Here is a 22,550-nt window from a genome sequence, read left to right on the forward strand (position 1 = left end):
GCCTACTTTCTGGCACAGCCTGCCCCTGAACACCAAATCCATGTTGAGTCAGGGCCGGCGCGCTAAAGAAGTCCCCCGCAAACCGGTTCAAACCAGGCCCGGGTATGACCAATTCTGGCCCCCACAGGGGGCCAGCATGCGCTGGACCGGTTCACGCCACCCGGCACGGGGCTCGGAGAATCGGACCCCGCCATAAGTCTATCCTGGGAGCAAGCGTACTTACTGCTGGCTAAGAGGAAAACTGCCGACAGACCCCTAGTGATCCCTATATCATGGTTTATGATGGAACCATCATTTCAGCGAACACGTGTAGTTGGATCTGAACAGAGGCTTTAATACACTTACAGTAGAGCCAGCCTATTCGTCGTTGAACTTCAGGTGAACTGGCAGGCTGGTCTAAGGCACTGATCTTTATACATCGGTCCCAGGGGGAGGAGTCCTGGGCAGAGCCAAGGGAGGAGCCCAGTAAAAACTCTCACGTACTCCCAGAGCGACTCCCCATGGTGGTCGGATAGTGCAACTGCACTTACAATGGGTAGATAACGAACATATATACATGGAGTGATATTGGCAACTATATATAGTGTGAATCACATTCACCACAGTTTACCCCTTTCCTCAATCCAGTGCCACGGAAAGGAGATGCACAAGAGTGCAGCAGTCATGATGTCAGCATGCAGGAAGCAGCCAGAACAATTAAGTATTCACATATAGCAAACCAGGAAATTAAAAGCATTTATCGTCCTTAACTTTTAATTGGCTGGCCCAGCAACAGCCACGTCCCATGAATGAATAATTTTTTAAAAAACAAGGGCGGCTCTGGGTCACCGTCTGTGTGGAGTTTGCACATTCTCCCCGTGTTTGCGTGGGTTTCACCCCCACAGCCCAAAGATGTGCAGGATAGGTGGATTGGCCACGCTAAATTGCCCCTTAATTGGAAAAAAATGATTGGGTACTCTAAATTTATTTTTTAAAACTTTCAATTTAAATCATTTATTTTGCCATCTTAAAATTATGTTGGATTAAGATAGAAGCTAAAATAATGGAGAGAAAACTTAAAAAATATATATGTTTGAAAAATGTTTCTTTATTCGATATGGAGAAATTTGATATTCCACAAATAAAAAAATCATGGGCGGGATTCTCCTGTCTCCGAAGCCGAAATCGTGTTCGGCAATCGGTCGGAAAATCCCCGTTTGCGCGATGTTCTGTCCCCTCGAAAACGGCAGGCTCGCAGAGTACGCCGCACGCCGTTAGGACATCACCTGAGGCCCTCCCCCGATACTCCGCCCCTGGTGGGCCGAGTTCCCGACGCCGTGAAATGCTTATCCTATTATTTTTCGGGAACCCGGCATGGCGGCTGCGGACTGAGTCCAGGGCCGCCACAGTCGGGTGGAGCCATTCTGCGGGCAGCGGGGGCTTTCGCAGGGGCTGGGGGCACTGGTGGCATGTGGTCCAGGGTTGGCGAGCCTGATCAAAGGGGGACAGTTTTTGGCAGGCTGCCGCTGTGCGCATGCACGGCCACAGACCTGGCAATTCTCTGGTCCTATCGCAGGTAAAGCTATACGCCTGCTAGACCCAGCCCCCCCCCCCCCCCCCCACCTGATGGAGGATCGGTCGAGCTTTTATGCCGTATTTTCAATCATAAAACACCACTGATCCCACGCTCACGTCAGCACATAGTCTTCAAATCTGAGAACCCAGCCCCATGTTTCCGGGTCAGTGGGTGTTTAAAAGCAATTATGAAATCTGTAGGCCTTTAAATTTCTAGTTACATCATTCATCAACTTGTTACTTTTTCAAAGATATCTGTTACAGTGAAACCAAAGCTTAACTTGGATGTCCTTGTCAAATCCGATGATTTTCCATTCAATGCATGTTGTGGGTAGGGGGTGGGATGGGGAGGGTTTAGGTCTGATTTTTATAGAGTCAGGCTGACTTTGGAGACCTATTAAAATAGCAGGCAGGACCCAATTGTAGGATTCCCACCATCAGTGTTGCCCTTCTTACCTGGCCAGTTCCATTGCAGGGGTAGGCATCGTGTATCCCAGTGCAATTTTCATGGAGTGAGAACAACTTCTCAAGGACACCTGGTGACCATGTCAATCAATCAAACAATGCATTTCAATCTCTGCAAGAAGGTCCCTGCTGAGTTAATCCGTTAGTAAGTCTTAGAATTCAATCAAGTATTCATAATGAGGCCATCTGAGAACCATAGCAACAGAAACATATGGCCTGATATCGTTTTCTTCAGGTGGCCTTATTATAAATGATTGGTTGTGCTCCAATACTCATTTTTGGATTATATCTATAGAACAGAACAGTACAGCACAGAACAGGTCCTTCGGCTCTCGATGTTGTGCCGAGCAATGATCACCCTACTCAAGCCCACATATCCACCCTATACCAGTAACCCAACAACCCCCGTTAACCTTATTTTTTTTTAGGACACGAAGGGCAATTTAGCCTGGCCAATCCACCTAACCCGCACATCTTTGGACTGTGGGAGGAAACCGGAGCACCCGGAGGAAACCCACGCACACACGGGGAGGACGTGCAGACTCCGCACAGTCAGTGACCCAGCCGGGAATTGAACCTGGGACCCTGGAGCTGTGAAGCATTTATGCTAACCACCATGCTACCGTGCTGCTTTCGGTAGGAGTTTTGTTTTCACAAGCTGAGCTGAAATGTTTGCTTTGATTGATTGACACCGTTATAAGATTTTAATAAGTTATTCTCTCTTTGAATGTTTCTTTCAATGTCAGTTTGTTCATTTGAGTAAGGGTAGAAGATATGAAGCGAGGTAAATATTTTTTATTTATACTATAATGGCCCTGTCTGATTGACAATATACAGGCTTGGGCTGACAAGTGGAAAGTAACATTCACATGATGCAAGTGCCAGGCCATGACCATCTCCAACAAGGAGAATCTAACCCTTGTCCCTTGACATTCATTCGCATTACCATTGCTGAATCCTCCACTCTCAACAACCTGGGAGTTACCATTGAGCAGAAGCTGAACTGGACTAGGCATATAAAAACCATAGCTCCAAGCGCAGGTCAGAGGCGAGAAATCCTGTGATGGGTATCTCACCTTCCGACTCCCCAAAGCCTGTCCACAATCTTTAAGGTACCAGTCAAGCATGTGATGGAATACTCTCCCATTGCTGGGAAATGTGCAGCTCCAACAACACTCAAGAATCTGGACACCATCCAGGACAAAGCAGCCTGCTTTTTTTTGAATAAACATTTTAGTGAGGTATTTTTTGGTTTTACAGCAACAACAAAATAAACAATATACATGAATCTATAAACATAGTGCAAAAGCCGTCTTCCTCCCTGACAGGTCCATCTTTATTAACCCCCTATTCTAAGCTAAACTAACACCCCGCCCCCCGCTTCTGCTGATGATTAATTTTCTGCGAAGAAGTCGAGGAACGGTTGCCACCTCCGGGCGAACCCTAACATTGACCCTCTCAAGGCGAACTTGATTTTCTCCAAACAGAGAAAGCTAGCCATGTCCGATAGCGAAGTCTCCGACTTGGGGGGCTTTGAGTCCCTCCATGCTAATAGTATCCGTCTCCGGGCTACCAGGGAAGCAAAGGCCAGAACGTCTACTTCTTTCTCCTCCTGGATTCCCGGATCTTCCGACACCCTGAAAATCCCCACCTCTGGACTCGGTGCCACCCTTGTTTTTAACACCTTGGACATGTCATCTGCAAACCCCTGCCAAAATCCCCCAAGCTTTGGACATGCCCAGAACATATGGACATGGTTCGCTGGACCTCCAGCACACTTTGCACACCTGTCCTCCACCCCAAAAGAACCTGCTCATCCGGGCCACTGTCATGTGAGCCCAGTGAACAACCTTGAATTGTATCAGGCTGAGCCTCGCACATGTTGTGGACACATTAAATCTACTCAACGTGTCCACCCATTGACCATCCTATATCTCTCCTCCCAACTCCTCTTCCCACTTGCGCTTCAGCTCCCCAGTCTGCATCTCCTCTGACCCCATAAGTTCCTTGTAAATATCCGAGATGCTCCCTTCTCCCACCCACCCTCTGGAAACTACCCTGTCCTGTATTCCCCCTTGGTGGTAGGAGCGGGAAGGTTGAAACCTGCCTGCGTAGGAAGTCCCACTCCTGCAGGTACCTGAATTAGTTTCCCCTCGCCAATCCAAATTTCTCCTCCGGCTCCCTCAAGCTAGGAAAGCCCCCCTCTATAAGCATATCCCCTATCCTCTCAATCCCTGCTCTCTGCCATCTCTGAAACCCTCCCGACCATCCTTCCCGGGGCAAACCGGTGATTATTACAAATTGGAGACCACGATGCTCCCTCCACTCCCACATTCCTCCTCCATTGCCCCCAGACTCTCAGGACCGCCACCACCACGGGGCTGGTGGAGTACCGTGCCGGTGGGAACGACAGCGGCACCGTTATCAACGCCCCTAAGCTGGTGCCCTTACATGAAGCCGCCTCCATAAGCTCCCATGCCGACCCCTCCCCTACTACCCACTTCCTGATCATGGCAATGTTCGCTGCCCAATAGTGGTTACTGATGTTTGGCAGCGCCAGCCCACCCTCTCCCCGGCTCTGCTCAAGCATCCCCCTCTTTACTCGCGGGGTCTTGCCTGCCCATACAGAGCCAGTGATCACTTTGTTGGCCCGTTTAAAAAAGGACCGCGGAATAAAGATGAGGAGACACTGAAACACAAACAGGAATCTCGGGAAGACCGTCATCCTCACTGTCTGCACCCTCCCGGCGAGTGACAGCAGGAGCACGCCCCATCTCCGAAAATCGTCCTTCATTTGGTCTACTAGTCAGGCCAGATTTAACTTGGCAGCCGTTCCTATTCCCGCGCCACTTTGATGCCAAAATACTTAAAGCTTCCCCCACCACTCTAAACGGCAGCTCCCCCAGTCACCTCTCCTGTCCCCTCGCCTGGACCGTAAACATCTCACTTTTCACCATATTTAGTTTATACCCCGAAAACTGGCCAAATTCCCCCAGAATCCTCATTTCTTCCATCCCCTCTGCTGGGTCCGATCCATACAGAAGCAGGCCGTCTGCGGAAAGCGAGAATCCCCCATCGCCCCCCCCCCCCCCAACCCCCCCCCCCCCCCCCAACCCCCCAACCCCCCCACCCCCGAACAGCCCCTTCCAGCCCCTTGAGGCTCTCAGTGCAATTGCCAGCGGCTCTATGGCTAATGCGAACAGTGGGGAGAGGGGGCACCCCTGTCTCATCCCCCAATGCAGCCTAAAATAGTCCGATGTTGCCCTATTCGTCTGTACGCTCGCCACAGGAGCCTGATACAGCAACCTGACCCAGTCAATAAAGCCCCGCCCAAATCCAAACCGTCCCAGTACCTCCCACAGATATTCCCATTCAACTCGATCAAATGCCTTCTCTGCGTCCCTTGCGACCACTACCTCCACCTCCCTACCTCCCGGGGGCATCATGATCACATTTAACAACCTTCTTTCATTGGCCACCAACTGCCTTCCCTTAAAAAACCCCATCTGGTCCTCCCCAATAACGTCCGGAACACAATCCTCAATCCTCGAGGACAAAATTTTGGCCTGCAGTTTGGCATCCACATTCAATAGGGATATCGGCCTGTAGGACCCACACAGCTCCGGGTTCTTGTCCTGCTTCAGGATCAGTGAAACTGTGGCTTGTGACATCGTCAGGGGAAGCACCCCTCATTGAATGTCCTCATCAACAACGGCCCCAATATCCCAGAGAATTTTTTAGAGAACTCACTGTGTACCCATCCGGCCCGAGGGCTTTACCCGACTGCTTGGCCTTCAGACCCTCCACTATCTCTTCTATCCCGATCGGGACCCCAGCCCTTCTACCAGCTCCCCATCCATCTTCAGGATATTCAGCCCCCCAGGAAGTGCCTCATCCCCTCTGGCCCCCATTGGGGGTTCCGACCCATACAGCCTACTGTAAAACTCCTTAAACGCCTTATTCACCCCTTCTGAGTCTCCAAACAGGTTCCCATCTCCATCCTTCACTTTCCCAATCTCCCTGGCTGCCTCCCTCTTTCTAAGCTGCTGTGCAAGCTTTCTGCTGGCCTTCTCTCCATGTTCATAAATCGCCCCCCTCGCCTTTCTCAGCTGCTCCACCGCCCTCCCTGTGGTTAACAAGCTGAACTCCGCCTGCAGCCTCCTCCGTTCCCTTAAAAGCCCTGCCTCTGGGGTCTCCGCATACCTCCTGTCGACCTGTAGTATCTCCTTTACCAGTCGGTCCGTCGCTTCCCTGTCCACCTTCTCCCAATGGGCCCATATCGAGATCAGCTCCCCTCTAACCACCGCCTTCAATGCTTCCCTTCAATGGGAATCCAGTACCCAATTAACTCTGTCATCGATTTTTCAAATCAAGTCCAGTAAAAAATCGGAGTAAAAGGTCCAAAAGTCTGACCCGAGCGGGAGCCACTAAATGTGCGACTTACTCCTTCATAGCCGCCACCGGAAATCCACAAAGCAGCCTGTTTGACTGACATTCCTTCCGCAAACATTCACTCCCTTCACCAGTAACGCACAGTAACAGCAGTGTGTACCATCTACAACATGCATTGCAGATACTCACTAAGGATCCTTAGACAGCACCTTCCAAACCCACAACCATTACCGTCTAGAAGGATAAGGGTAGCAGATACCTGGGGGCACCACTACTTGGAGCATCTCCTCCAAGCCACTCACCATCCTGCCTTGGAAATATATCGGCCATTCCTTCACTGTTGCTGGATCAAAATCCTGGAATTCCCTCTCTAACAGCCCTGGTACCTACACCACAATGACTTTAGCAGTTCAAGAAGCTTTCTAACCACCACCTTATCAAGGGCAATTAAGGACAGGCAATAAATGCTGGCCTAGCCAGCAAAGCCCACATCCCTTAAATTCACTTTTTGAAAAATTGGCACATTGCTTTGAACGAATAAAGAAAAAGGCACTGCTCTCAGTTCTCGGATTTGGGAATCACTATTGCCCTAGCAGTTTTAGACTTTCAGGGCAGTGTTTAATAGAGGTTGCAATGAACTCCAATTGGCTTTATTGGTTGGCCAATTGGAGTATGAGCTCCCTCAATGATAGCTCATTGAGGGGGCCCATATAATCACCTGTGTAGGCTTTGTGAGCCAGTCTTAAGTTGACTGGACTGCTAGCAGCACTGTTTGTAGCTGCTCCTGTAATATCGTCATTGTAAATAAATATTGGTGTGGTGACGGAACTCCTGCCTCCCGTGGATTACTACAGAGGTTATGGGGATTTCACCCGGAAGCTGGAAAGAGCCCCATGTTGTCACCTTGCGAGAAGAACCATTGCATCGGATACACAACTGGGCGGTGGTGTACCTTCCCCAGAATCTAGCATCCCCCTCATATGTCCTGCCTGCCAGGAGCTGCCAGACAATCAGAGGGCAACAGCTCTTAATTGCCCACTGAAGTTCCTCAATTTCTGGTGGGACAGGAAGTCTGCCAACAGACCTCCTGCCATGGATTTAATCACCAGCGGCAGGATTACACCCGCCACCCTCCACCCTCCCATCTGATTAAATGTCTCCCAACACCAAACTCATCCTGCGGGACGGAATTAAGATATCTTGCTAACAATGTGTAAAGTATTTTACATTTTTGAACAGAGAAGAATCTACTGGAACACTACTTTGATAACATTTTAAAATGGGTGTATAAATACCACCAATAGTCTTCTATTTGCATTAAGAACTTCTAAACCTTATGGAATAAAGACTCAAAGAAATGTTCACTTGCAGACATGCTTTAGAGAGATTCATTTGTAAAGTCCTCTGGTCACCTTGTCTTTTTTGTTGACTGCCTTGAACTGAACATTTTTCAGTGTAACATTCACTAATGATCTACTAATGGCTCGCAAAGTTGCAAAATACTTGTCAGTTAGTTGAGTGATCTTGATACTCGGGGCACTTAACCGCAATCAAATGACCAATCTTCTTTTGCAGTTGTGAGCCAATTTAATTAGAAAACATCACCATTGTTTGGCTGGTCCTTGTAGATAATTAATAATTAAAGTTGAGCAGAACTTAATGGAGGGACAGTTCAGAAATGAAACATCTGCCGGAATGTAACACTCTACAATAATCGCACAAAAGTCAGGAGATCCTTTATCATAATTGTTACGTCTCAGGTTTCAGTCAGAAGATTAAAGTTGTAATGTGGGATGTAGACCGTTCCCCATTTGGATCTCATGCACTTCATTACTTAGACCTGCTTAGAGATTTTGGGGTCTCGACTCAAAAGAAAGAGGAAATGTAATCTGCCATTTGCATAGAAATTATCTCATTTCAGCTCCAACAGTGGAGTAACATTATTATGTCTATCCATGTTAGCTGACTCACTGAAAATCCCATCAATATTTCATATCATATCATGCAGATCATATCAGGACATTTCAGAGTTTAGAGAACTTGTAAGTTATTTTTTTCTTGATACCTTTTAATTTTAGGTGTTTTAATAATCTTAGTTACTTACGACCGTGTAAAAGGATGAAAAAAGCTATTATTTTTTGAGCCAACATCAGACCATCCCCATATTCTCCGAACCAATCAGTGACACGTCAGTTGAATTCCTATTTCAATTAAGATTAAAGTGCGAAGATAATAAGCATCGTGAGAGCTATATCATGTGTATCCAGTCCTTCTAAATTCTCTGAATTGTAAGCGACTCATGCAATTATTAAAAATTTGTCATACTTGATTAAAAATCTTCTTGAATTACATGCAGTTAAGATTTTATGTCAAACGAATGTATCACTCAGCTAAAGTGGGATTTATAGTGTTAAGCAAAATCTTACTAATAATTGAGTCAATGATGTATGCGATTCGGTACAGTTAGTAAGAAATTAATGTGATGATACAATGTCATGATAATCCCATCACAACTCCTTTAATGCTGCATGGGAATATTAATTGTTAGTATTAACATTTTATTCGCTTAATGCTTTTTTATCTTGCATATAGGAAACAAACTCCGTGAGTAGGGACTACTGTCAGTTGGTCGGATGCTGATAATCAAGAGCTGAGCCCATGATCACAAAAGGCTGCTAATAGCCAGCAATTCCCTATATTCTTAAATTTGCATTTCTACTTCTCCCTTTTCAATATTCACTGGCTGAAAGAACAGGCGAGACTTGCTCGTATACCATCTGTCAATTCTTGCATCGTAACAAGCTGCAGAGAGTTGTATGAACATAAAGCACGTAGCAAAGAAAAGCTATTCCCCTACTTACAATTCTCTGCAGCTTGTTACAATGTTAAATTGGCAGAGATATAGGAACAGAGATTCCACGAGTTCTTTTGATAATGTACAATTTGCCTTATCATGGATCTACCCTCCCCCATTCCGTCTCCGAATGGAAGTTCTACAAGTCATTTCCTCCCCTGCAAGTCAAATATAAATCAAGTAAAATTCTGGAATATCTACGATGACAATTTTTGCCTTACACACTCAGACCTATCGATTTTCAAGGTCCCAAGACATCTGGAAACATTTTGTTCCACATTCCAGCGTTCAAATACCTCAAAAGAGAATTAGATAAACACTTGAAAGGGAGAGATTTGCAGGCGATGACGAAAGAGGGACTAATTGGATAGATCTTTCAAAGAGCTGACAGGGGGACAATGTACAGAAATGCCTCTTTCTGTGCTGTATCAGTCGATTAGCCTACAACCTATTTGGCTGCCCCTCAGTTGAAATACAGTGGAGATTTGGAAGCTAAATAAAAATGGCACCGCGACTGAAATAGAACTGTAAAAAGGGGCTGTGAAAGGACGGGAGGAAGAATTTCTTTGGAAGAGGACCAAAAGGGAAGATCTGAGATAGGATAGTCTGAAGAAGTGATGAAGGGCGAGATTTCGCCAACGTGGTGACGCTGCCATCACCAGGGTGTTTTTCTGATGGTTGGCACACTATGGCGACGATAAGACCTCTGCCACAATATTGCCAAGAGGAGGCAATGAAGAGCTGGCAGGCAGGGAGGCAGTCAGTTCAGGACGGCAGGAGGCCTTTCCAATCAAAGGGCTGGAAATTCAGGAACTGTGGCAATGCCGCTGAGAGAGGTGGCCACTGCCGAGGTCACCAGAGAAGGCAACGGCAGTGTTGCCACAGGCTTGAGGCGGCACCCATGTGCAGAGGGCTGCCGCACACCCAGCAGACCCGGCCTCCCATCAGGGGGATGCCAGTGACGGCCCCAGGTATACAGGTGTCGTTGGTCATTTTAAGGAGATGACGGGCAGTGTCTGTCTCAATAAGGAGACGCTGCGCCACCTGTGCCATGTCCTTGCAGACTTGGCACCTATTGGAGGAGACACCCGCTCCCGGTGGCCATGAAGGTCACTGCAGCCCTCAACTTTTATCACACAATTTCATTCCATGGCTCGAACGCGGATTGTGAGGCATGTCACAACCTACAGCCCACAAGTGCATCTGTGAAGTCATGGATACCCTGTCCGCCTGGGCAGCTGACTATATAAACTTTGAGCTGGACCAAGCCCATCAAAATGCCTGGGCAGCAGAATTCTCCACCTTTGCCGGGATACCTCAAGTCCAGGGGGTAATTGATGGCCCGCATGTTGCCTTGCAGCACCGGGGCATCAGAGAGTGCCCTTCATTAACAGGAAGGGGTTCCATTCCCTGAACGTTCAACTCTTGTGTGACCATGACCTCCAGACCTTGCACATGTATGCATGCTTCCCAGGGAGAGCATGCATGCAGCTACAACCTGGGACACTCGGAGATCCCGGCATCTCCGACGACCACCCCAGGATGACAGGTTGGCTCTTGGGGGAATAAGGTGTACCCGCTGAGCTCCTCGCTGATGACACTAGTGTGGAGCTTGGAGACGGAGGTGGATATAACGAGGCTCACACTGCCACCCGTGCCGCCATTGAGCGGTGCATCGGACTGCTCAAAATGCGGTTCTGATGCCTGGACCGTTCTGATGGTGCCCTGTCGTACATCCCCCAGAGTGTCTCCCACTTTGTGGTGGTCTGCTGTGCCCTCCACAACCTGGCCCAGCAGCGAGGCGACGTGCTGGAGGAGGAGGAGGAGGGACATGTGGCCTTGTCTGAGGAGGACGATGAGCGGCTCGACCAGGAGGGACAGGAGAATGAGCCCATGTTCTGACCTGCAGGAGCAGCTGGAGGATGGAGGACAGGTGGCAGCAAGGGTCCAGCATGCTGGAGAGCGAGCGAGGCCCTCATCATCATCCGATTCCCATAGGGTGAGGCCTTGTCTGTCAACTCACCTCGATCCCTCCTCCCACCAACCCCTCCAACCTCCCCGATACCACCTTCCCCCAATTCCCCCCACCCCCACAATCCCTCCTTTTCCCCTCCCTCAACTACCGCGATCACCTCTCCCCCCACTGACCACCCCCGCTGCCCCACCCATTTCCCCCATTCTCCCTCCTATTCCCAACCCTCCCATACATTCCCCCTCCCTGACTACTGTGTTCCACCCTCCGAGGGACTGTCTAACATCACAGCATTGGACAGAGACTGTCTAACATCACTCCATGGGACAGAAACTGTCTAAAATCACTCCATGGGACAGAGACTGTCTAACATCACCCCATTGGACAGAGATTGTCTAACATCACCCCATGGGACAGGGACTGTCTAACATCACCCCATGGGACAGAGACTGTCTAACATCACAGCATGGGACAGAGACTGTCTAACATCACCCCATTGGACAGAGATTGTCTAACATCACCCCATGGGACAGAGACTGTCTAACATCACAGCATTGGACAGAGACTGTCTGCCATCACCCCATTGGACAGAGACTGTCTAACATCACCCCATTGGACAGAGATTGTCTAACATCACCCCATGGGACAGGGACTGTCTAACATCACCCCATGGGACAGAGACTGTCTAACATCACAGCATGGGACAGAGACTGTCTAACATCACCCCATTGGACAGAGATTGTCTAACATCACCCCATGGGACAGGGACTGTCTAACATCACCCCATGGGACAGAGACTGTCTAACATCACAGCATTGGACAGAGACTGTCTGCCATCACCCCATTGGACAGAGACTGTCTAACATCACCCCATTGGACAGAGATTGTCTAACATCACCCCATGGGACAGGGACTGTCTAACATCACCCCATGGGACAGAGACTGTCTAACATCACAGCATTGGACAGAGACTGTCTGCCATCACCCCATTGGACAGAGACTGTCTAACATCACCCCATTGGACAGAGATTGTCTAACATCACCCCATGGGACAGGGACTGTCTGACATCACCCCATGGGACAGAGACTGTCTAACATCACAGCATTGGACAGAGACTGTCTGACATCACCCCATTGGACAGAAACTGTCTAACATCACCCCATTGGACAGAGACTGTCTAACATCACCCCATTGGACAGAGACTGTCTAACATCATAGCATTGGACAGAGACTGTCTGACATCACCCCATTGGACAGAGACTGTCTAACGTCACCCCATGGGACAGGGACTGTCTAACATCACAGCATTGGACAGAGAAACAGCTGGGTTGATCTCCAGGGGCTTCTGCATCATCTGATCCTGCCAGTCCTGATGCCTGCCCGTTGTCTGCACCATGGTGTTGATGCCCTCATCGATGGTCCTCAGTGACTGGACCAGGCTCTGGAGTGCCCCACAAATATCCAACTGTGTCTGGGACATGTTCCTGGATGGGCCGGCGCCATTGGATGAAGATCCTGCGAGAGAATGGATGTGTGGTCGGTGAGAGGAAGGATAATTTTGTCTGACATGAACAACTCACTTGAGACAAGTCACCTGGGTGGAGGAGCAGTTGATCCTCATCTCTGCGGCACAGGTCAACCTCACTGTGGATGACTGCTCTCTCCTCGGACAACCCAGTGATCTCCAGTGCCTGCTCCTCATAGGGGTGTCCGGAACCTCACTGCCTGACTGGGCCCTTTCCCACCTATTATGGGCTAACTTCTCCTGCGGGGGCAAGGAGAGGGCATTGTGAGCTCAACACTTGGTTCATCAGGGAGGCTCTATGGTAGGTGGCATGTGTGGGTACCGCTCCTCGGTAGATAGATAGATAGCTAGATCGTTAGATTGATAGATAGCTGGATAGATAAGATAGATAGTCCGGTTAGAACATAGAACGATACAGCGCAGTACAGGCCCTTCGGCCCTCGATGTTGCACCGACATGGAAAAAAACGAAAGGCCATCTAACCTACACTATGCCCTTATCATCCATATGCTTATCCAATAAATTTTTAAATGCCCTCAATGTTGGCGAGTTCACTACTGTTGCAGGTAGGGCATTCCACGGCCTCACCACTCTTTACGTAAAAAACCCACCTCTGACCTCTGTCCTATATCTATTACCCCTCAATTTAAGGCTATGTCCCCTCATGCTAGCCACCTCCATCCGCGGGAGAAGGCTCTCGCTGTCCACCCTATCTAACCCTCTGATCATTTTGTATGCCTCTATTAAGTCACCTCTTAACCTTCTTCTCTCTAACGAAAACAACCTCAAGTCCATCAGCCTTTCCTCATAAGATTTTCCCTCCATACCAGGCAACATCCTGGTAAATCTCCTCTGCACCCGTTCCAAAGCTTCCACGTCCTTCCTATAATGAGGCGACCAGAACTGTACGCAATACTCCAAATGCGGCCGTACTAGAGTTTTGTACAACTGCAACATGACCTCATGGCTCCGGAACTCAATCCCTCTACCAATAAAGGCCAACACACCATAGGCCATCTTCACAACCCTATCAACCTGCAACTTTCAGGGATCTATGTACATGGACACCGAGATCCCTCTGCTCATCCACACTACCAAGAATTTTACCATTAGCCAAATATTCCGCATTCCTGTTATTCTCTCCAAAGTGAATCACCTCACACTTCTCCACATTAAACTCCATTTGCCACCTCTCAGCCCAGGTCTGCAGCTTATCTATGTCCCTCTGTAACCTGCAACATCCTTCCGCACTGTCTACAACTCCACCGACTTTAGTGTCGTCTGCAAATTTACTCACCCATCCTTCTGCGCCCTCCTCTAGGTCATTTATAAAAATGACAAACAGCAACGGCCCCAGAACAGATCCTTGTGGTACGCCACTCGTAACTGAACTCCATTCTGAACATTTCCCATCAACTACCACTCTCTGTCTTCTTTCAACTAGCCAATTTCTGATCCACATCTCTAAATCACCCTCAATCCCCAGCCTCCGTATTTTCTGCAATAGCCGACCGTGGGGAACCTTATCAAACGCTTTACTGAAATCCATATACACCACATCAACTGCTCTACCCTCGTCTACCTGTTCAGTCACCTTCTCAAAGAACTCGATAAGGTTTGTGAGGCATGACCTACCCTTCACAAAACCATGCTGACTATCCCTAATCATATTATTCCTATCTAGATGATTATAAATCGTATCTTTTATAATCCTCTCCAAGACCTTACCCACCACAGACGTTAGGCTCACCGGCCTATAGTTACCGGGGTTATCTCTACTCCCCTTCTTGAACAAAGGGACCACATTTGCTATCCTCCAGTCCTCTGGCACTATTCCTGTAGCCAATGATGACATAAAAATCAAAGCCAAAGGCTCAGCAATCTCTTCCCTGGCTTCCCAGAGAATCCTAGGATAAATCCCATCCGGCCCCGGGGACTTATCTATTTTCACCTTGTCCAGAATTGCCAACACTTCTTCCCTGCGCACCTCAATGCCATCTATTCTAATAGCCTGGGTCTCAGCATTCTCCTCCACAATATTATCTTTTTCTTGAGTGAATACTGACGAAAAGTATTCATTTAGTATCTCGCTTATCTCCTCAGCCTCCACACACAACTTCCCATCACTGTCCTTGACTGGCCCTACTCTTACCCTAGTCATTCTTTTATTCCTGACATACCTATAGAAAGCTTTTGGGTTTGCCCGCACTGATGGCTGCTGCCACTGAGGCGGCATTGATGGCCCTGTCATTGGTCCTCCGACCCCATCGGGGTAACAGTGCGTCCTGTCTCGCCTCCACAGCGTCCAGCTGGTTCGCATTCCCGAAGCCTGGAGCAGGTCTACGTGGTGGCATGGCTGTTTGCTGACTGGAGGGAGTATTTACAAGCAACCCCCTCTTGTTATCGGGGTGCTGCCAGGCGGGGTCCAGGGCAATTAGCTGGCGGGACCGCCATTTCCGCTGTGAAGCTAGGGGGGTATCATTTCGGGCACTAAGTGCTGTTAAATATGGGCCACGATCTCGCCAGCTTGGCTGTGGGGAGGCACCCAGGTAGTTGCATCCGATATGGCACTTAGAACGTCTCCCATTAAATCACACCCATTATTTTCTGTCAGCAGCTCCCTCCCCTCGGCATAGAGCCATTGGCTCCGATGACTCTCCCTGCACCCCCCCCCCCCCCCCCCCAGGAAGCCACAGGGAGATCATGCAACCCTGCATGGTGGAGGTGACGGGATGTGGGTGGCTGCTTTGCCCTGACAATGTCCTGGTAATTGGGTCATTAATCATACCAGTCTGCTGTCTGCCTTTGTTAGGCTGGTAGTCAAGCCGCTCATTCCGGACACTGGGAAACAATGGCAGGTGGATAGGGTTGGAAGCCATCCCGACAGAGCTTTCTGGTATTTTACTGACCACCACTCACTCACACCTCAGTCTCAACATTTCCCAGTCAGTGTAATTCCACCCGAGGTGAAATGTGGTTTCAGGCTGCAAGGCAAAAGACAAGTAAAAAAACAAAAATGTGTCTGGAGGAGGAGTGAATTGTAGGATCCTGAATACCAGCCATTCAAGTGCAAAATAAAGGAAATAAGAGAGAAATAAAACATAACTAGCAAAGAAACATGAAACAAAATGATGGCGCGGGCAGAGGTTATGGTCTAAAATTGTTGGGCACAATGTGGCTGCAAACTGTGCAGCTAAAAGATGAAGTACTCAGCTTCATTGGAACACTCTGGTTGGCCAAGAACAGAGAGGACAGAGTAGGAGCAAAGTGGAGAATTAAAACCGTAGGTGACCCGAAACTCGGGGTCATGCTTGGGGATTGAATGGATGCGTTTAGCAAAGTGGTCACCCAGTCTGTGTTCTGTTTCTCCATTGTAGAGAAGACCACATCATAAGCCGTGAATACAGTATGCTAACTTGAAAGAAATACAAGTGAATTGTTGTTGCAGCGGCGTGGACTGTTTGGGGCTATGGTTGGTGAGGAGAAAGAAGATAAAAAAACGTACGCCATGAAATCCTTTGTTATTTAGTCTCTCATGCCCTCCACCCTATCACAGGCCTTCCCACTCGCTGCTTTTTCACTTACTCAAAACCTAGCATATTTCTACCCTTTCCTAGTTCTGGTGAATTCACAGACCCAAAATGCTAACTCTGTTTCTCTCCACAGACACTGCCAGACCTGCTGAACATTTTCAGCATTTTCTGTTTTAATTTCAGCTTTCCAGCATCCACTTTTGTAAAAGAGTAGAATGCATTCAGGGATAATTATACTAATCCTTTCATCCCTTAATATTTTAAACTAGATATTTACTATTACTATGTTCCCTACTGATTCCTATCTCTTTTTTCAATGTTTCCAATTAGGGGCAATTTAGCGTGGCCGATCCATCTACCCTGCACATTTTTGGGTTGTGGGGGTGAGACCCACACAGATATGGGGAGAATATGCATACTCCACACAGACAGTGACCCGGGGCCGGGATTGAACCTGGGTCCTCGATTCTTATTCCCCTCTTGCTTCCATTCATTTCCTTCCTCAATCAGAATGCTGGACATGAACCTGGATCATATATCTCAGTAGACACTCCCTCATCTCACAATCAGATTTACATGTAAAAGTACAAATAAATGCTCAAGGAGGTCTTGTGGAACAGCAGGTAGTGTCCCCATCTCTGAGCCAGAAGCCCTGAGCTTTGAGTCCCACACCAGGACTTGAAGGCCAAGGAATTGCAAAGATGTGCAGGTTAGATGGATTGGCCATGCTAAATTGCCCCTAAGTATCCAAAGGTTAGGTGAAGGGGATTGAGCCGAGGTAGTGTGCTCTTTCGGAGGGTCAGTGCAGACTCGATGGGCCAAACAGGCTCCTTCTGCACTGTAGAGAGTCTATGATTCTATGATAATGCAGCCAAACAGATTATAAATCCCTGGTGACAGACTAGCGACCTGTTCTGGGAATTACTAGCTGTGGAAATGGATGAAAGTTTGCCTGAGTGCACTGCGAGGTGCGGGAAGCGAATTAAATAAATGCCAGTGCAAGTTATCTGATTCCACAAGACGTCTACTAGCCATTGGCAATTAAACACATTGGAACTGCTGGCTTTAGATCACATATGTAATGGAGCCTGCTACAAAAGTGGAGATCTTCCTCTAGGCAACTATGCTTGACTTCTTGCTCACGATCTAAACATGGAGGAGTTGCTAAATTTATGGCAGCACAAAGATAGCTCGGAAAATAAATTGTGAACTGAACTTAAGGAGAACAAAGATAGGTTAAGTGAATGGGCAAAACTTTGGCAAATGGCGTATAATGTGAGCAAATATGAAATTGTCCATTTTGGAAGGAAGAATAAAAAAGAAGCTTATTATTTAAATGGTGAGAGATTGCTGGAGCTCTGAGTTGCAGAGGGATCTGGGTGTCCTAGTGCATGAATCACACAGGTACAGCAAGTAATTAGGAAAGCTAATGGAATGTTATAATTTATTGTGGGGGGAACAGATTACAAAAGTAGCACGGTTATGATTCAGTTGCACAGGGATTTGGTGAGACCACATCTGGAGTATTGTGTACAGTATTGTTCTCCTCAGCCGGAATGGGAATTGGACCCATGCTGCTGGCATTAATCTGATCCACTTACCAGCAACTGAGCAACCAACCCCCAAATGTAAATCTATGAAACAAGCAATTTATATCACATACTGTATGGACCCAATGGGGAAAATTGCCTCTTTCTGTGCTGTGATTCTATAATTCTAAAATATCAGAAATCAAAGCACCACTCACATGAATGTTCCAAATAGATGACAGGAGACGTTGGCTTTCGATCGTCCTTTCATACAGAACCCATGCAGCATCAATCCGAAGCATGCCAACTACATGCAGACAGCCAACCCAGACTTCACCAAAAAATACAGCATGAAAATCTGTTGGGTCTAGGAGTAAAACATAAGCAAACAACGAGTCAAATACAACAGCATTTTTCCTGAGTTCAAATGATTTATTTCCTTTATTTTTTTGCTTCTTATCCATATCCCCACAAACTACAAACATTTGGGCAGACAAATCTCTACTCTTTGCTTGTTGTTGTTGTTACTATATATCGTGGCTGACGGGCATGAGATATAATTTGGAGGTTAAAATGCATGAAGACTTGGATGTCCCCAAGGAGAATATTTTAGCCAACAATTTAGCAAGGAAGCAATTTACCAAGTGTCAAACAATGTTCACGATGCTACCTGACTAAACTGAGATGAAATGGGTATATTATTGAATAAAGTATCTAAAGTGCATATAGCAAATTAATTAGAAATTGATTAGAATAGCACGTTACCTTACATCAGTTCATTTATGCATGCTCAATTAGTGGAATAATGATTGTTAATATCATTCATTTTCAGTGGATCCTAGTCGAGGAATGTCTTGAATTTAAAATTCTCAACCTTGTTTTTCAAATCTCTCCATAGCCTCACCTCTTCCCTATCTCTAGAATCTCCTCCAACCCCTAAACCCTCTGGAATATCTGCAGTCCTCAAAATTTGATTCAATTTTAATTGCTCCACCATTGGTGTCCTTGCATTCAGTTGCCCAGGCCTCAAGCCTCCGAATATCCTGCTTACACCTCTACGCCTTTCTAAATTGTTTTTCTCCTTGAAGAAATTCACATATTTGACCAAGCCTTTTGGCCATCTGACCTTTTTTGAAATAAATTTAGAGTACCCAATTCATCTTTTCCAATTAAGAGGCAATTTAACGTGACCAATCCACCTACCCTGCACATCTTTGGTTTGTGGGGGCGAAACCCATGCAATCACGGGGAGAATGCGCAAACCCCACACAGACAGTGACCCAGAGCCAAGATCGAACCTGGCACCTCGTGGTCATCTGACCTAATATCTCCTTATGTGGCTTGGTGTCATACTTTGTTATATGATGCTCCTGTGAGCACCTTGGGAAGTTTCATGACATTAACGATTCATAAGTTGTTGTAGTTACCAGCCTTGGCTCAATGATAATACTGACCTCTCGATGACAGGTCATGGGTTCAAGCCCCAGTCCAGGTCTTCAGCAAGTAATCTCGGCTGACATTCCAGTGCAGTCTTGAGAGTAATATATCGTCAGAAGTTCCGACTTTTGCATGAGATGTTAAACTTGGGTCCTATTGCCCCTGGCATAAATGATTCCATGGCTGTATTTAAATCGTAAAGGTGCTATCCCGGTGTTCTGACCAACCCTTCATCCAACATTACTGGAAATAATTTAGTTGGTCACTGCTGATTGTGGGACATTACTTTGTGCAAATTAGTTGCTGCCCTGTCCTATTTTATAACATAATTCATTGCTGACAAAGCACTTTTGGTGTTAAGTGGTGAAGTTATAAATATATATAAGAAAATACAGTTGTAAATACTGAGGGCGAGATTCTCCGCAAATGCGGAGAATCGTAAAGGCTGCTGTGGGACAGGCCGTGACCCACGGCAGCCTTCACGCCCACTTCCGGGGCCGACCCCCCCCCCAGGCGGGGCTTGGTGCGCAGCCCCGTGCGTCACGGCGGCTGACACGGCCGATGATGTCGGCCGCGCATGTGCAGGTTGGACAACGCCAACCCGCGCATGCGCAGTTGGCGTCTTTTCCCTCAGCCGCCCCGCAAGACGTGGCGGCTTGATCTTGCGGGCCGGCGGAGGGAAAAGAGTGCGTCCGTTATGGATGCACGGCCCCCTTGGCACAGCCGTGGTACTGCCATGCCAATCGGGCCCCCAGGTGCCCCAAACGGGCATCTGGCGCCCGTTTCACGATGGCAGCGAGCAGGTGTGTTTGCTGCCGTGTTGAAACGGGCGTGAAGGCCTGGCCGCTCGGCCCATCGGCCTCGGAGAATCGGCAATTCGTGGCGTGGGTCAGGCGTGGGGGTGGGGGGGGGGGGGGGGGGGTGGTGGGGGGGGGGGGGGGGGAGAATAGCGGGAGGGCGTGAAAAATGTCGGGAGACCCTCCCGCTATTCTCCCACCCGGCGTGGGGGGCGGAGAATCGCGCCCTGAATGACTGGCCCATGAAGTAGGTATTAAAATTAAAAACAGAGTTCACCTACTGGACAAGGGTTCAGAAGTTTCTAAACATGCCTGAATTGAATTGAATGTTTGGTTCTTTAATAAAATTTTATATTTAATTTATTGGATGTGGGTATCGCTAGCTGGGTCAGCGTTTATTGCCCATCCCTAACTGCCCTTGAACTGTATGGTTTTCTAGGCTGTTTCAGAGGGTATTTCAGAGTAAACCACATTGCTATGGGCCTGAAGTCACAAGTAGGCAAGACCAGGTAAGGATAGCAGATTTCCCTTCCTAAAGGACATTAGTGACCCAGATGGATTTTTATGACAATTGAAAATGGTTTCATGGTCACCATCAGGCTTTTAATTGCAGATTTTTATTGAATTAAAATTTCACCATCTGCCATGGTGGGATTTGAACCTGGGCTTCTGGATTACTAATCCACTGACAATGCCTGGAGTTTAGAAGAGTGAGAAGGGATCTCCTAGAAACTTACAAAATTCTAACAGGATTAGACAAGGTAGGTTCAGAAAGAATGTTCCTGTTGGTAGGGGGAGCCCAAAACTAGGGGTCATAGTTTGAGGATAAGAGGTAAAGCTTTTAGGACTGAGGTGAGGAGAAATTTCTTCACCCAGAGAGTGGGGAATCTGTGGAATTCGCAACCACAGAAAGTAGTTGAGGCCAAAACATTGTGTAAGTTCAAGAAGGAATTAAATATAGCTCTTGGGCTAAAGGGATATGGGGGGAAGGCGGGATCAGGGAACTTGATGATCAACCATGATCATAATGATTGGCGGAGCAGGCACGAATGACCGAATGGCTTCCTCCTGCTTCTATTTTAATGTGTCTGTGCCACTGCCACCCCAACATAAATATAAATTAGACATTATATGGTTTTGCAAAATCTTCTGTATCCAAACTCGAAAAACTTCTTCTGTGGAATGATACATTGTTAAGGAGACATCCCAAGACCCTTAAAATATATAGGTTACTATAATCTGTCTGAAATGCGTCTAAAAGGCTATCTAGAGCTTGGTAATATTCTAAAGACCGTGCCTTTCCTTCAGGATGAGTTGGATTCGTTTTTCAGACCAATTTAAGTGTCTCTGAGGCCTGTCCTTCTCACCTTAAAGAAAGAATCATCATCCGAGGAGTGCGCCTGATCTGGAATAATCCCAAAAAGGGGCTCGGAAATAATCATTGGCATGTCTTGAAATTGTGAGTGGTGCTATATGAATGCAAATCTTTTTTTTAATTTAAAGTTTAGATGCCGTTTTACATTGGATGGGGGAGGAGATGAGAGCAATTCTATTTGTTTTTAAAAATTGCTATGCTGAGAAAAGACGGCCAATCTGCCAACAACCCATACTGTACTACTGGTGTTGATGAATTTCAGCCCCAATGTGAAGAATTTGATTGAAAAATTCAGCCATTATAATAATAATCGCTTATTGTCACAAGTAGGCTTCAATTAAGTGCCTGTGACAAGCCCCTAGTCTCCACATTCCGGCACCTGTTCGGGGAGGCCGGTACAGGAATTGAACCCACGCTCCTGGCCTTGTTCTGTATTACAAGCCAGCTGTTTAACCCACTGTGCTAAACCAGCCCCTGTATATATTTAGCTGGTTTCTCAGCCATTGTGACCTGGCTACTATATCCCTGTGGGTGCATTGCAGGTTAAATTTATTTATTTATTTTTCCCCACAATAGCAAGTTTTAGTATTCCTTTGTAAACCTAACTCTTTAGCTTCTGAAAATATGAAGAAACATTTGGCGCTTTTTGAGAATTTCCTCTCTCCTGAAGCATTGATCATGTAGGGTCATAGCTAACATTCTTTCCATCCCTGTTCTGATCTGTAATAAGTGTTACTAATTTAAAACAGTTGACCTTCACTCGTGTCAGGCACATTCTTCTATGCTCTGGATTGTTTTGCTTCCAACTCTGCAAATTACAGCATTGACATTTCACAGATTCTGCCATTGATCATTTGACTTCCTTATCAGAAAACTATTCTTAACATAAGGACTAAGAGGAGTAGGCCATTTGGCTACTCGAGCCCCTTCTATCATTCAATGCAATTGGAGCTGGTTTTCAACCTCACCTTCACTTTACTGCCTTCTCCCCACACCCCATGATTCTCTGAGAAATCAAATAACTATTGAAATTAGTCTTGAGTATACTCAACGATGGAGCTTCCACAACTCTCTGGGGTAGACAATTCCAATGCTCCCAGCCCTCTGAATGAAGAG

The 22,550-nt window shown here is 47.3% G+C and overlaps 1 long non-coding RNA gene across 1 annotated transcript in view; it reads right to left on the reverse strand.

Annotated features, from left to right (window-relative positions):
* The window catches only part of LOC119979053, a 53,044-nt gene extending 33,987 nt beyond the window's left edge, over positions 1 to 19,057 (reverse strand). Inside the window, exons 1-2 of the long non-coding RNA XR_005463629.1 lie at positions 19,029 to 19,057; positions 18,044 to 18,192 (exon numbers count right to left, since the gene is read on the reverse strand). This is a non-coding gene — a long non-coding RNA (uncharacterized LOC119979053). The remainder of the gene's footprint in view (positions 1 to 18,043; positions 18,193 to 19,028) is intronic.
* Positions 19,058 to 22,550: the final 3,493 nt, after the last annotated feature.

The sequence above is a fragment of the Scyliorhinus canicula genome, chromosome 15 (assembly GCF_902713615.1).
Source record: "Scyliorhinus canicula chromosome 15, sScyCan1.1, whole genome shotgun sequence".
Classification (NCBI taxonomy): domain Eukaryota; kingdom Metazoa; phylum Chordata; class Chondrichthyes; order Carcharhiniformes; family Scyliorhinidae; genus Scyliorhinus; species Scyliorhinus canicula.